The sequence below is a fragment of the Dromaius novaehollandiae genome, chromosome 11, assembly GCF_036370855.1.
Source record: "Dromaius novaehollandiae isolate bDroNov1 chromosome 11, bDroNov1.hap1, whole genome shotgun sequence".
Taxonomy (NCBI): domain Eukaryota; kingdom Metazoa; phylum Chordata; class Aves; order Casuariiformes; family Dromaiidae; genus Dromaius; species Dromaius novaehollandiae.
The window spans coordinates 11394947-11408972 of NC_088108.1; positions in this window are offsets into that span (position 1 = coordinate 11394947).

Sequence of the window (14026 nt, forward strand, 5' to 3'; positions counted from 1 at the left end):
AGGTGAGTTTTCCTGGAAAAAAAAAAAGGGGTCTGACTCTCCATTTCCCATACAGCCACCAGCAGATACCACAACAACACAGGGCAGAGAAAAGTATCTAATTCATCTTTTCTTAAAAAGAGGACTTACAGTTTCCACCCAGACACTGTGAGCCGCCATGTTTCTGCTGAGCATGCTTAACAAACATGTATTCTGTCTGCATTTGTGTGTGCCAAATCGTGAATACTGTAAGCAATTCTAAACTGTATCTTGATAATTATTTTTCTTTTTCTCATTCATGCTCTGACTTATGTATGATTTAAAATATTTCTACTGGGAAAGCTTCTTAGGCAAGTAAGCTTTCCCTTGTGAGGTTTTGTATATTGCCATTTGGAGGCATCTTTCTACTTTTACTATGGTAATATTTTCTGCATCGATTTCCAACCTCGTTGTTCCTGGAAATTGTCTGGGTAATAATTTTAAAGACGTTAAAGAGCTGCTGGTATTTCATGAAAAGCCTGACAAACATTCCATTAAAAACTGTGCTGATGATAAGCCATCAGAAAGCACACTTCTCTATTTCCTTTCCTTTAATACAGACTTTGCCACCTGAAGTCAAGTTCTTAATTCCTAAATATTAGATTGGCTCCAATTCCCCTTGTTTACATTCTCCCCAGGAGAAGATGCTGAGTTGGACAGAGATGAAGAACAAGAAACTTTTAACATAACTAGTCATTTGTAGTGTTCAACCCAAGATATCTTAAAGAGGCCTGAGCTGCAACAAGCTTTCAAGCTTTCTCCATATCTCCATAGCTTATGTTGAGACCCCCCCACACACACAATGGAAAAGAAATAGCAGTTTTATTGGTACAAATGCAAGATCATCAGGCTCAGCTTACATAAGGGAAGAAAAATACAAAAATGAGATGGCAAAAATTAGCAGCATAATTTCCACTTTATATTAAGAACTTTTTCAGACATTTTCCACTTGGAGTTACCCTCATTATCTGCCTTCATTTATCATTCACATGCTAGCCATAAAGCGATGAAGTATTCAAGTTTTTCTCTCTGTATATTTTTTACCTGGCTGTTACTTTCATAGGTACAACAAATCAGCTACATTTTCATTCAGTTCTTTTCATGAGCACATTGAGTTTAAACAGAAAGTATTCAGATTACATGGATTAATTAGATGTTTTATTAAAAAAAAACAGGAAAATGAGTTGCAGAGTATAATATAAAACACAGCAGGCTTTGACTTTCTGCCTGGAAGCTGTTTAAAAAAAATAATAATAATTAAGAAGGAAATGAACAGTACACTGTATTCTATGCATAAATCAGAGATATTAAAGGCAAATATTTGCTTTTAGGTTATGATGAACTCAGATTTATACATAAAAAATGGACTTGAGATGTTAATTTAGCTAAATATGAGCTCTAATCAGTCATTCCTCCTGCATCATCTTCCATGGCCATGCATAATAATAGTAGAGGTGTTCAGACTGTAACACAACCTTTCACTATAAGCCAGAGCCTGAGGATGTTTTTTCCCCTTATCCTTGAATCCCTTTTGCACAACCCTAAGCCCCATCACACATTTAGAAGGAACAGTTCAAAAACTAGATGGAGTATAATAAATTAATCTGGACTTAGTGGGTGGATAAAAGGTCCAGCAGGGGGTTGTTATGGACCCCGGGGACAAGAAGAGAGAGGAAAATGGAATATTGCACAATGACATTAGTAAGGCAAATAGAGATAATACTGTGTGTGTGTGTGTGTGTGTGTGTGTGTGTGTGTGTGCGCGCGCATGTGTGCCGGCCTATGGAGAGCGGTGGGGGAAGTGTGACTTCAGCATTCTTAGCCTTGAATCATCTTAATATAATAAAAATTGAATACTGCTAGCCTACTTCCAGAGATCCAATCAAGAAGTGTTTCTACATCTGTCCTTAAATTGTCACACAAACCCAAATCATAGACACAGGAACCCCTACAGCCCAAAGAGAACAGCATTAGCAAGCCTCCACCCTTACGTATGAATTTCCCTGATCAGATTAGCTAAAAAAGGAAGCTGTGTGCAAACTGAATCAAGCTACTGTGATACAACTTTTTAATAGGAAATACAAGAATGTATTATTGCCCTTTTAAAAGGACTTTAAGACAAACAGATCAACACAGATGTTAAATACCAGAAACCCGTTTTGTTCTTATGTGTATTGTTAAATATACTACTAGTGCAGTTTCAGTGTTGAGAGCCAGGGCAAAGGCAATCACTGGGGACTGGGAAGAAGGGCCCCAGCTCTGAAATGATTTCTCACTTTTGCCCAGGCTCATGCTACATGCTATGAACCACCTTCACACAGGACAGCAAGGTAAAAACATGCAATCTTATAGCAGATACATCACAGAATGCAAGGAAATGCCCAGCAAAGTGGAGAGCAAGGGAAGGAAAGAAAGAGCTGGAATAGATAGAGAATCTCATTGTCAGAAGCCTACAAACTGCTTTGGCAAAGTCATTTCTGATGATCCATTGAAATTTGTACTTAAAAAACTGAATGTATGAATAAAATGTTCCTGTCTTGAATCTACATTTATTCATCAAAACCTGATAGGCATTACCTCCTTTGGAATTGAAATGAAACAAAACTGTAATGTAATCCAAGAATGTACCTGAACAGCAGTTGTTTCTCATTCCTTTTTTCCATGCTGACTGTAAGCAAGGGCTTGCCATAGTTCATGCAGGAGAGCTGGGTCATTGCACATTATATCAAGGAACATAGATGTCAGTGCTTCCCATCTTGCCTTCTGGGGCAGGATTCTAGCTGACATCCTTAGATGTATACAAGGAGAGAGATAACTGCATTGGGAGCTTCTCCCTCTGCTGCCCAAGGGTCTGAGAAAATAGAATACTGTTCCACACTGAAGTCCCCTCTAACACTGCTTGCAATGAACTTTCTTCTTGCAGCTCTCTTCACAGCTGTTGAGGAACCAGCGAGGTTTCCAGGAGAAAGCCTGTCGACATGCCTGGAGCTCCCCTGGGACATCGCTCCTCTTCTGCTCATGCCCATCCTTTTCTAGCAAAACTTCATCCACATAGCAGACTTCTACTTTTTTGAAGAGGTATTTCCAAGTAGGAACCTAGCTTTAGTTTAAAAACATCTTTCTTTACACACTCTCTCAGGAAGCACATCTGCAGTGAAATCCTTGGAATGCAAGAGGTACATATGGATACTGGCTGAAATTTGTACTGGGCTCCCAAGGGTCTGCTTTTATCTAGTGATCTCAGAGCAGACAGTTTGGGATGTTGCACAACATCTAATAGTTCTAAAGCAAAGAAAGGGTTGCAATACAGCTTTTCAAGTTAAAAATCCGAATGTGACGCTGGACTGACAATGCCTGACTGGTTGAGAAATTGTGAAAGAAACAGCTAAAGAACAGGAAAGTATGTTACCCAGAAAGGTGTATTAGCAACAGAAGTAAATTAGCACTCGTATTTAGAGAAGAGAGCTCAAAGAAAAATGAACAAGCCCACTGCTCTCAGGTCTTCAGCCAATATCCTAGACAACTTCCAAAATTTGGAGATATGGAACCAACTGGACAGTTAAAAATGTTTCCAGGACCTGCAGACAGAGCTCACTTCGCAGGCATGGCAGCTTCCTTCAACCGCTGTGGTTGCACCTTGCTATTGCAGTGGAATGTACTCAGGACTAAAGTTATAATACAATTTTCATTAATATCTCTATTCCTGCATAACTTTTACTCACAAAACACAAATAACATTCTTCCTATTCATTTGTTTGTAAGTATGTTTCAGATAAAGCTGTTCTGATAGCTTAAGACTCTTTGTTCAGATTGCACATGCTATTCAGTGTCAATTATTCAAATCCCTAGAAAAAGTGTTACAATAGATAGAAATGATGTATGAATAGAACGGAAATGATGATGATGGAAAGGCTGAGGATTTAATAAATGGAAATTTTGGCTGAGCTGAAAGCATGAATGAGAAGGCACTGAACCTACAGCTCCACTGATGGGGAGCATGGGATCATTAAGAACTGAGGGGAAATGCTGCCTGTGGCCCCCCCAGGATTTATCCCTATGCTCTGAACACTAGACACCCTGTTGGGTAAGATACTAGAGCTGCCAACTTGCAGATGATACATAAAACTGACAACCTAATCATCTGTGGCATTAAAGATCCTGTGGCACTTTTTGTAAGAGAGAAGGAATTAGCCACAGTGAACTGGCCTAATTTCAGTCTGCATAATTACATTCTGCCCACCTATGACTCCCCTGCAGTCCCTGCTGGGGAAGAATACAGGTATTCTTCTCTTGCTGTGAACGGTTTTCCTTGAACATCTCAGACACAGCAGCAGCGATCTTGTGCTTAAGTCTGAATATCAAACAGTTAAATTTGCAAAGCACTTTGAGATCATTTATTCTAAAATGTAAGATCATTACTGCAGACATCTCAAAGGACTATATAATCCACACTATATATTCCAATAACTAGGCACAAAAGAGTAAATTGAGAATTTCGTTTCCGATTCCTCCCCCTTTTTCCCTCTGCCCGTTTCGACGCTTCTGAAACCTAAGTCATAACGTTGTCTAAACATTTTTTTAGTGGTTTAATAAACATAACATGCCTCCGCTTGTTTTCCATTTTAATAGCGATGCAGTGGCAATAATACACTTCCACAAATATAACGCATGCAATTATATAGGTATTTAAGTGCTAACTTTTTGTCAGGCATATATATTAAACCCCTTTTGTTCAAAAGCAAAAACTTCCCTTTTGTTTTATGCTTCTCCCTCTTATGGCCCTCTGGCTGTTTGTCCTTCAGGCGGCATGTTTGGCAAACACGCAGCGCCTTTTTGACTGCAGCTATTAGCAGTGGTTTCCTTGCGGCTGCATCACTGTAGCTAGTGCCAGTGGAAACTTTCTAATGACACTTGAGAGGTGCCTATGGAGATGGTCACATTGCTGATCTGATGTTCCCCTTCTTCCTTAAAGACAGTTTCAATATGAGGGATCTGATCCTTACTTTTCACATATATATATAACTCCAGAGATATTTCTACTTGCATATTTTTGTGGTTTTCCTCTTACATCCTTTTCTTAACTTCTTCTACGCTGTTTCACATTCCAGTGTACAGACAGAAATGTAACTTGCCTATGTACAAGATGTGTTTGTCCACTGGACTATGTTCTCTTTTAATATGATGTCTCCGGTGCTTGTGACCAGGCTACTTTGCCCCAGCGATGGACGTGACACAAGACTCTGTCACCGGACAGCAGTGCCTGCCGACAGCATCAGCGCTGAGACCAAGAACGGCCAAGTGTTGCTAACACAGAAGGTTTGGGTTAGGATTTTACAGTCCCAAAGTACTGCAGTGGTCTGCCTAGGGTTTTGTTTTGACCCATTTTAAATACTTTGTCTATTACAGGAGTAGACCTTCATTAACCTGCCCTGAAGTTCTTAAAAATTAAATTAAATCTCACTAGTAAAGATTCAAGTAATAAATTGGTAGTTTTCATTCTAAGGGATACAACTTGTGTTGTGTTAATACTTCTGATTTTGGCCCATCACAGTCTCCCTCACCAGGTGCAGGGTAGTGTTTTGCGTGTTTATACTCCGAGGGAAATTGCGTGACCAACGACTAACTCCAGGGCCTGGCCCAAACTGCACTTTTTACAAATGCAAGGGCTCATATTAACTGCAGTAGAGCACAGATCACCCCATATTTTTTTTAAGGAAAAACTTTAATATTCCACATTCCATTGACAATACTAAACTGGTCTACGTTTATGCTAAATACCATAACTTCCTTGTGTCTTTCTGATGTTAATATCTGTAACTCTGTGGTTGTACTTGGCTCCTGTATTTGGTTCAGTCAGACAGTATAGCTGACAATCATTATTACAGATGTATATTTATGGCCTAAAGATACCCTAATCAGAAGTTTTCTGCCAGGACCTTACAGGCACAGGAATGACAGGCTTGAGCAGCTTAGCTCATACAGGAAACTGTCACAGGACATGAGGTAAACCACCGGCTCCGGTGAAGGATCGAGTTCAGTGCACTTACTGTGTGCTAGTATTAGTCAGTTATTATGTTATTAAATCCTCTCTAATTATTATCTGAAGCTTTTCATAAATAGCTTTTTGCAAAATGGATCTTATCTTAAAATTTAATTTATTGGATATTTACAGGCTTCAGAAAAGTGATTTTACGATACAAAACCAGAATGACTTCCTTTTTGAATAAGCCCAACTGGTGCTGTAATTGAGATGAGCATGCTATTTTTTTTCACACAATAATCTGATATGGGACTTTCTTTTCTCAAGAGACTTGCTTGATCTGCTCTTTATAGACATTCAGTCTCTGTAAATATGCTTTTGGTTTCTTTATCAGTAATAGTATTAGACCTGAATGCTTTAGTATACAGTATAATGGGATATTAAAGGGCTTTTGGTATATGTTTTAGACAAGCTCGTCTAATAGAAAGAAATGAACACACATTGAAGGATATTCTTTAGAAGCAGACAGTACCATTTACGAGGATTTTCTTCTACAATTTAATTCTTATATTTTTAGAGAAACTCACATGGCTTTTTCTATGTTTTTTTTTCTCTCTGTCATTGTTCGCCATTTCTTCCTGCTTGTACTTTGCTACCTAACCAGCTGACTGCCGGGGTTGCCATGGGAAGGACTGTAACGCCATAAATTCAGAGAGAAGTTCCTGTGGGGTTTTTTTTTCATTCTTACACAGTCACGAGCACAGATTAGCTCCTTGCATAGAGGTGTGCTAGCACTACAGCAGAACCGTAAAATATTCCGTTTTGGAAAAAATACAGCAAAAAATATTTTACATGCCTCACAAAGAGGCACCAACCTACACAGGCAAAACCCAAAGCTTCCCAACTTGTAGATACCTGACTGCTTGAGAAGTGAGCAAAATCACGGGCAGTTATCCACCCAGTCTTACAGTAGCTAATGGGAACACTGGAAACCCTAAAAAAAAGGAGATTCCACCAAAACCCTCCTGGATGCCGCAGGGGATTTGTAAGACAGCACAAGGATTTTTGTTTTTAAACTACCGGTTAAATCCACCACAGGTTGGTAGTGACTGAAACTTGTTACTTCGTAAAATCCACAAAGCGTGGTCTGCCCCAAAGGAGGCAGCAGCCGCAGGTGGGCTGCTCGCGCCATGCGCTCTCCGCCGGGGCAAGGAGCGTGGCCTTGGCCGCCGCAAACATGCATGCGCTGCGCCACGGAGCTCGCCGCCACGGAGTGCACCGCCACGGAGCTGGCCGCCACGGAGCTGGCCGCCACGGAGTGCACCGCCACGGAGCTGGCCGCCACGGAGTGCACCGCCACGGAGCTCGCCGCCACGGAGCTTGCCGCCACGGAGCTGGCCGCCACGGAGTGCACCGCCACGGAGCTGGCCGCCACGGAGCTCGCCGCCACGGAGTGCACCGCCACGGAGCTGGCCGCCACGGAGCGCGCCGCCACGGAGCTTGCCGCCACGGAGCTGGCCGCCACGGCCCAGGACAACACAGCTGCCAAGAACAGCCCTTCCAAGCGCCGCACTGGAAATAACAGACCTGGGCTTGTTCTGCAGACGCCTTCTCAGCCACGAAATAAATCTGTCTGTGGAAAATGGCCCCCGAAAGCCCCATCCACTGAAATGAAAGGGAACGCACCACTGGAGTGTGGCAGGAGCAGAATCGCACCCTGTATAACGTCATCCAGTTTCCTCAACAGCATCCAAACGTATTTACATATCAGAACAGGGCTCCCAACCTGCTCTTCCCATGCACGCGAGGCAGCACGCCGGGGCTATGGTCACCCGCCACCTGCTTCGGAAGACAGGCTCGGACTTGGGGGCTCGGGCTGATTCCCTCCGCACACCCTCCCCAAACTCCCACGGAGGCAGAGGCGAGGCCTGAGCTGGTAGTGTGCAACGGACATAATCCAGCCTCTACCTCTGCAGTCATATTAATCCTCCAGTGCTGACACGGGCAACAACTTAGTTTGACCAATAAACAACAGAAATAGGACTCAGAAGACGCAGGGAGCAGACATGCAAAGCTGGGAAAGCCAAGCGCAAAGAGCCACTGTCCGGACTGCAGCCACGTGTTAATCTCACAGTTAGCTGGTGGCTGTGTGCTGAGCTACTCTGCTCGATAGTTTGCATGTTGATTGGCTTGTTATTCACTCCTGCCTCTGCTGGAAGCCAGGCTAACCTGGGGGGGAAGTGTTGGAAAACAATTACAGTATATTGAAATGGTCATACAAGTACAGCACACTGCAATACTTTACATAATTTATTAGGTGCTACTACATTTGCCGGCACTCACACGACAAAGATTTTAACAAGACTGACAAATAGGACAACATCTGCATTTCTGTAAGAACATTTGAGATGAAAATGTAAAATTAAATCAAAAGCACACTTACTACAGTGCAAACACTGCAATCATGTGGTCTGCCTCAACTCTCAATGTATTATGTTAACACAGTACGGTTGCCAAAGTAAAACAGAAATGTTTGTTAGAGCAGCAATCAATTGCTTACCATTTTTAAAAATTAACATTTAATATTTTTTTCAAAACCAATCCAATATTACTTTGAATTTTCACGCATCATTTCATTTTTTTGTGCATACATTGTGTACACAAGGTCAATTAACTGACAAATATAATTATTTTACAAACATAGCAAGCTGCAGCTATTATAAATAACAACTTATTTGCATATTTCCTTGTTCCTGAAGGGAATGGCAATGCTATAGGTCTGAAAATCCTTGTAAATGTAATATAGTGAAATTATTATTTTAAAGTTGGCTATTTCTTAGATTAAAATCAGTAAGTAGAAGCTGGTTTGCAGATTTCAGAACTTGCTTCATTTGCATCTTGAAAATGGACTGGAAGAGAAAGCTGCAAGCTTTATTGTTCAACTCAGTAATACTGTTGCTCTTTGTAAATGAAACAGAAAAGAGATATATATGAATATATCACACATTTCAGCCTAAATGAGCTTTTCAAATTGTAAATGAATATCATTGTTTGTAGTCACCTTCACAATGTTCCTGAAGTTCAAGCTGTGAGCTGAATTCTGACTGAATTTTGCAGAGGATTTGGGAAAACATGACTCACAAGATTTTAATACTGGCAGACAAAGACCCCTTTCTGATTCTATTTTTGAATCCCAGGGTCTCTTTAAGTAAAGAAGATATTTGGGACCCAGGGACAATAGACCACAGCTGTAAGGATGATTTCTTTTAAAAGGAGAAATCAAAGGGCAGCACTTCTAACGTGCACTATATATGGCAATCTCTTTGTCTGAATATTGAAGAACTGGTTGGTACTAGCATGCTGTGCTGAAACTGCATGGCTATAGAGGCTTTCCTAGACATATTTCTTGATGACAACGGCATGCTGTTGGATTTGTTTCAATGCTGCGTTCTATTTGCCACTACACAAGAAAAAAATATTTAGCGAGTTTATGGCAAGCAGAACGCCTCATTTAGGCTGATCTTGGTACAGGGGATGATTTGTAATTTGACATGCTGAGTTTCAGGCACTTCGAAAAGACAACACGGGGTGAACTGGAGATTTATTCCCCATCCCCAATACAATTCCTGTGTTGGGGTGCTCCTACTGAGACCTACCGAAGGGAGCTGACAGCTGCATGTGGTATGCTGGAAACATTTTAAAGCTTGCTGTAAAGAAAACAGAGCAGTCTCCGCCTAGCAGGGAGGAAAATCGATGACTCGGCACTTGGCAGCAGTGACCAGCAGGATGCTGGGGCTGAATGCTGAGTCATTGATTCCCTCGACACGCGGCAGCTGCTCCATTCCCGCTGCACGGAGCCTTCTTGCCAGGCGGCAGGAGAAGGACCAAACATGTCAGCAGGCTTTTTTGTCACTAAAGCAAGGGGTATTAGCTGACGAGACATCCAATTTATATATTTTGGGTTTTGATATCTCTTATTACAATTTCAAAGGTGCCTCTCGGCTAGGACATCTGAGAAGACACACATGTCATGGCACGACATCCAACAGCACAAACAGCTTCACAGGCCCAAACAATATTGGCACAATGGATGTGTGAACATACCCCAAGCCTTTGACTTCTTTTATCTGCTAGGATGCATGTATTTCATGAACTCAGATCAAGCAGAGTGTGTCAACCAGAGAGGTTAAGATAGCTTCTGAGAAGGTAGGCTCCCAGCCAGCACAACGTTTAATGTAGGGAAACGTGTGTGTGTTTAAAGCGGGGCAAACTTGTAAATATTGGGGTGAACTGGGCTCTTCTCCTACGCCATGCCTTCAGTGTATTTTATGATGTAATCTGGTACGGCCAAAGACAAAAAGGTAATTGTAGTTTATCATTTTATGAAAATAAAAAAGCAACAGGCAAAATAGATGAGACTACACTGAATGGCTGCAATAAAAGTACAGTTGGAGCAGGTTATTACAAATCTCAGCATTTGATGAGTATGTATATATTTCTCAACATGTTCTATCACTTTTTATGTTGTTTATATTACCATAATTATTACTTAATAAGTTAATGTGTTTGTGTATCTGTTTGAACTAATCTTTGAGGAAACCATTTACAGAAGGAGTCAAAAGACAAGAAGGGGCTGTCATGAGATTAAAGCTGTCTCTCTGGATTAAAATTGACTGAAATACACTATTTATAGCCTGGCACTTCACTGTTGGTAGCAATGCTGAGTTTCTTCATTTCAGGTTCCATTCATCGGCGACTATACGAGACTGCCTCAAAAATACTCACAGAAGAAGTCATAGGTCAGGTTTCTGTGCTTGAACTGGTATTTCAGGAAAACCTCACGTGGCCAGCCACAAAAACCATTTTCCCTCAACTCCGAGGGTGTTTTGCCTTCACGAAAAAGAGTCTCCTCACCACATTGACAGGCCGGGATTCAAGAGAGCCCGTAACTGGTAAACTGAATTTTCCTAGTTAATTCGACTGCAGATTGGAAACTCCTCTTTGTTAGCTGGCTCTCCTTTCTCAGCAGGCACAAATCCATTTAAATTCATTTGCTTTTCAAAGCAATCTCATCTCCTGTCTTCACTGAGTCCTTGTTAGAGCTGTGTCAAACTCACTGATTTTGGTTTACATACATTTAGAAAAGTCTACATCAGCTACAGCTCAGGTTGTAACATTTGTAAATTTATGAACTCTGAAATTTAAGCTAAAGCTTATTGCCAGCACCTTTCCTTTGCCTCAGCTCCCTAAACTTCTAAAAGCCCTCAACCGTTCTGCTATGCCTAGGGGCAGCTGAGTAGGCTCCTCCTCATCCTAACAGTTGCATTAACAGAGAAGCTTTCAAGGATAACTGCTGCTCCTCAGGGAGCCCCAGGACTAAGAGCAGGAAAGAGTGCTCTCATTCCTTTATTCCTTTGCACAGCTGGGGTCTGAAGTATCGTAAGCTGTGCTAAACAACCGCTAGCTTAAGAAACAAGTCTTTGAAATCAGATTGTCAGCTCTATTGTAGTTAATGAGCCATATAACATCTTAAATCATACACATATCACTTTCTTTAAAATTGATGAACAAGGGTATAAAGAATACAAAAGAGAAATAACAAATGGACTGTAAAGTATAATGTGACCCCTGTCCCATTTCTGAGTTTCTTAGGTATAATCCACATGAACAGAAACTGGTGGATCTCACCCATCAACAGCTGCGACTGATGCAAGTAGCAGTGTTCTTAACATTCTCTGTTTAATTTGTCGATGATTTTAGTAAAACGCCAAGTTTGAAACAGAAGGCCAGATTCTGCTACTGACTGATGGCAATGCGACATCTCATTTGGCATGAAGCAGAACCTAACTTCAATGAAAAATAAAATATATCACATAACCTACACAATATCATTATCGACTGGAAGCTAAGGAACACAGTACTCTGGATGGAATTAAGAGAGAATGGAATATGCAGTATAAGATATTTTAAAAAATTATAAAACTGATAAAGGGAGGGAAGCGACATGCTACTCATGTAAGTAATCAATTTTCAATAAAAATGATGCACATGGGGAGACATAGCCCAAGTTTTGGATAACAAGAACTTTCATTAAAGAGAAGTTCCAATGAACAAGATCCTGCTGAGTCTAGATCGTATCTACCTAATAAAATTAAAGATTTAGTCATAATTAATATAGATCCAGCCATTTACCTAATTAAAATGAACTGGGTAGAAAGAATTGATTATATATTTCCTTATAAATGAAAATAAACATACAAATTAATGTTCTTCCAAAGATAATACATAATGTTAATGCTTTGATGATAAAAATCTCACATTATTTTTAATGTAAGATCCTTACTGATTAGAAAAAATGTACATGATTACAATTAGTAAGTCAGATCTTCTAAATCAGCATATGTGTTGATGGAGTTATGACAACTTAGAATATCTGAGAATCTCCTCCTTATCTTCAGCCAGTAAGAAGTATAGAATCTACAGTTGTAAAGGGAAACCTTAGAGCCACTATCAAACAAAACCTATTTCAGATGAAAAATACAAATGAATGACAACATTGCAAAGACTATCACCATAACTGGTAGTCTGGAAGCCTCAGTATACTTGAAGGAACTACAGTTATGGAAAAAAAAAAAAAGCGTAAGTAAAAGGTTTTCCATACTGGTGAGAAGTTCTGAGAGGGGGGTTAAAATTTCCCTGAACTCTAAATCAGATCAAATCACTTGAAAACAGATTTTGTTACAAGATCGCCAATAATTCTTAGGGCTTCTTAAGCAAGGAGTATTCAAAAGCAGTCTCTCTCTTGGTGTCCCATGTGAAGACAGGAAGCCCAGCTATGATGCCACTCTTCCAGCATTCCCACTTTAACAGAGAACATACCAAAGGTAGTTGCTTATTTAGATGTTTATAATGGACCTGAAATCCCAAGGATATGGCATTATGGTATAAAGAAAACAAAACATGAGGTTAGTGCTTTCAAACCTCATTAAAGGATTGTTTGAACTTGGGGGGAAGATTGAGTCACTTTATTCCCAACAGGTCTACAGAAAGCCAGTACAAGTGATAGCTTCTGCTGCTAGAAATGGTCATATTTCTTCTCCGTATGTTAGAAAAGGACAAATGAGTTTGCACAATTTCTGTCATTCCAATTGATCTGGAATGGCAAACGCGAGAAATCTTGATGTGCAAGATCTCTAAAGGAAATATTAACTTTATTATTGCACTTTTGCTATTCTCTTCTTGTACTTTTTCTTTTAAAATTAGAAGCAGCAGACTAGAAAATGAAAAAAACATGTATTTACCACCATAAGCATAGCAGACTGCCCCTAAACAGAATAACATTTGAAGTTTTGGTATGTTATATTATGTGTAACCGTTCTGTTTCTGTCCCTGAAAATAAAACCAAAGAGTATTCAAGAGCAGCACCAAATAGCCTTCTTTCTGGACACAGAAGACATCCTTAAATTATATCCCACTAGCTCTCAAATGTTCAGAGAAACAGCTGTTCAGTTTTATGTCGTATCACTACACCATCCTTACTGCAAAAGATAGAGACCTTGCATAATCAACATATTTTCCTGACATGTCCTGCTATTGCTCCCTTTCTCACACTGCTAATGGTAACTGCTCCACTGGCAGCACTTCTGTTTTACCAAATATGCTGAAGATTATTTTCTAGAATAGATTTTCACACACAGAGTCTCATGGATAGTGCTGGACAGAGCTGTCAGATTCCTTCTTTACTAAAGACATCATTATACTTTGAATTAAAGACATCTGGTCAGTATTGAATATTGATTAAAACTTGCAGATTAGTTTGATGATATGGGGCCAGAAATTCAGCTGATGTAAACTGGTATGGTTATAACATCTTCAGCAGAAATATGCTGGATTAACATCAACACATAATCTGTCCCCGAAGACTACAATATAGCAATGGAATGAGTTGGTATGCATCTTTTTTTAAATGATTCTAACTTGTGAATTTTCATTTTTTCTAGATGTTGAGAAAGCCCTTTGAAGCTAACG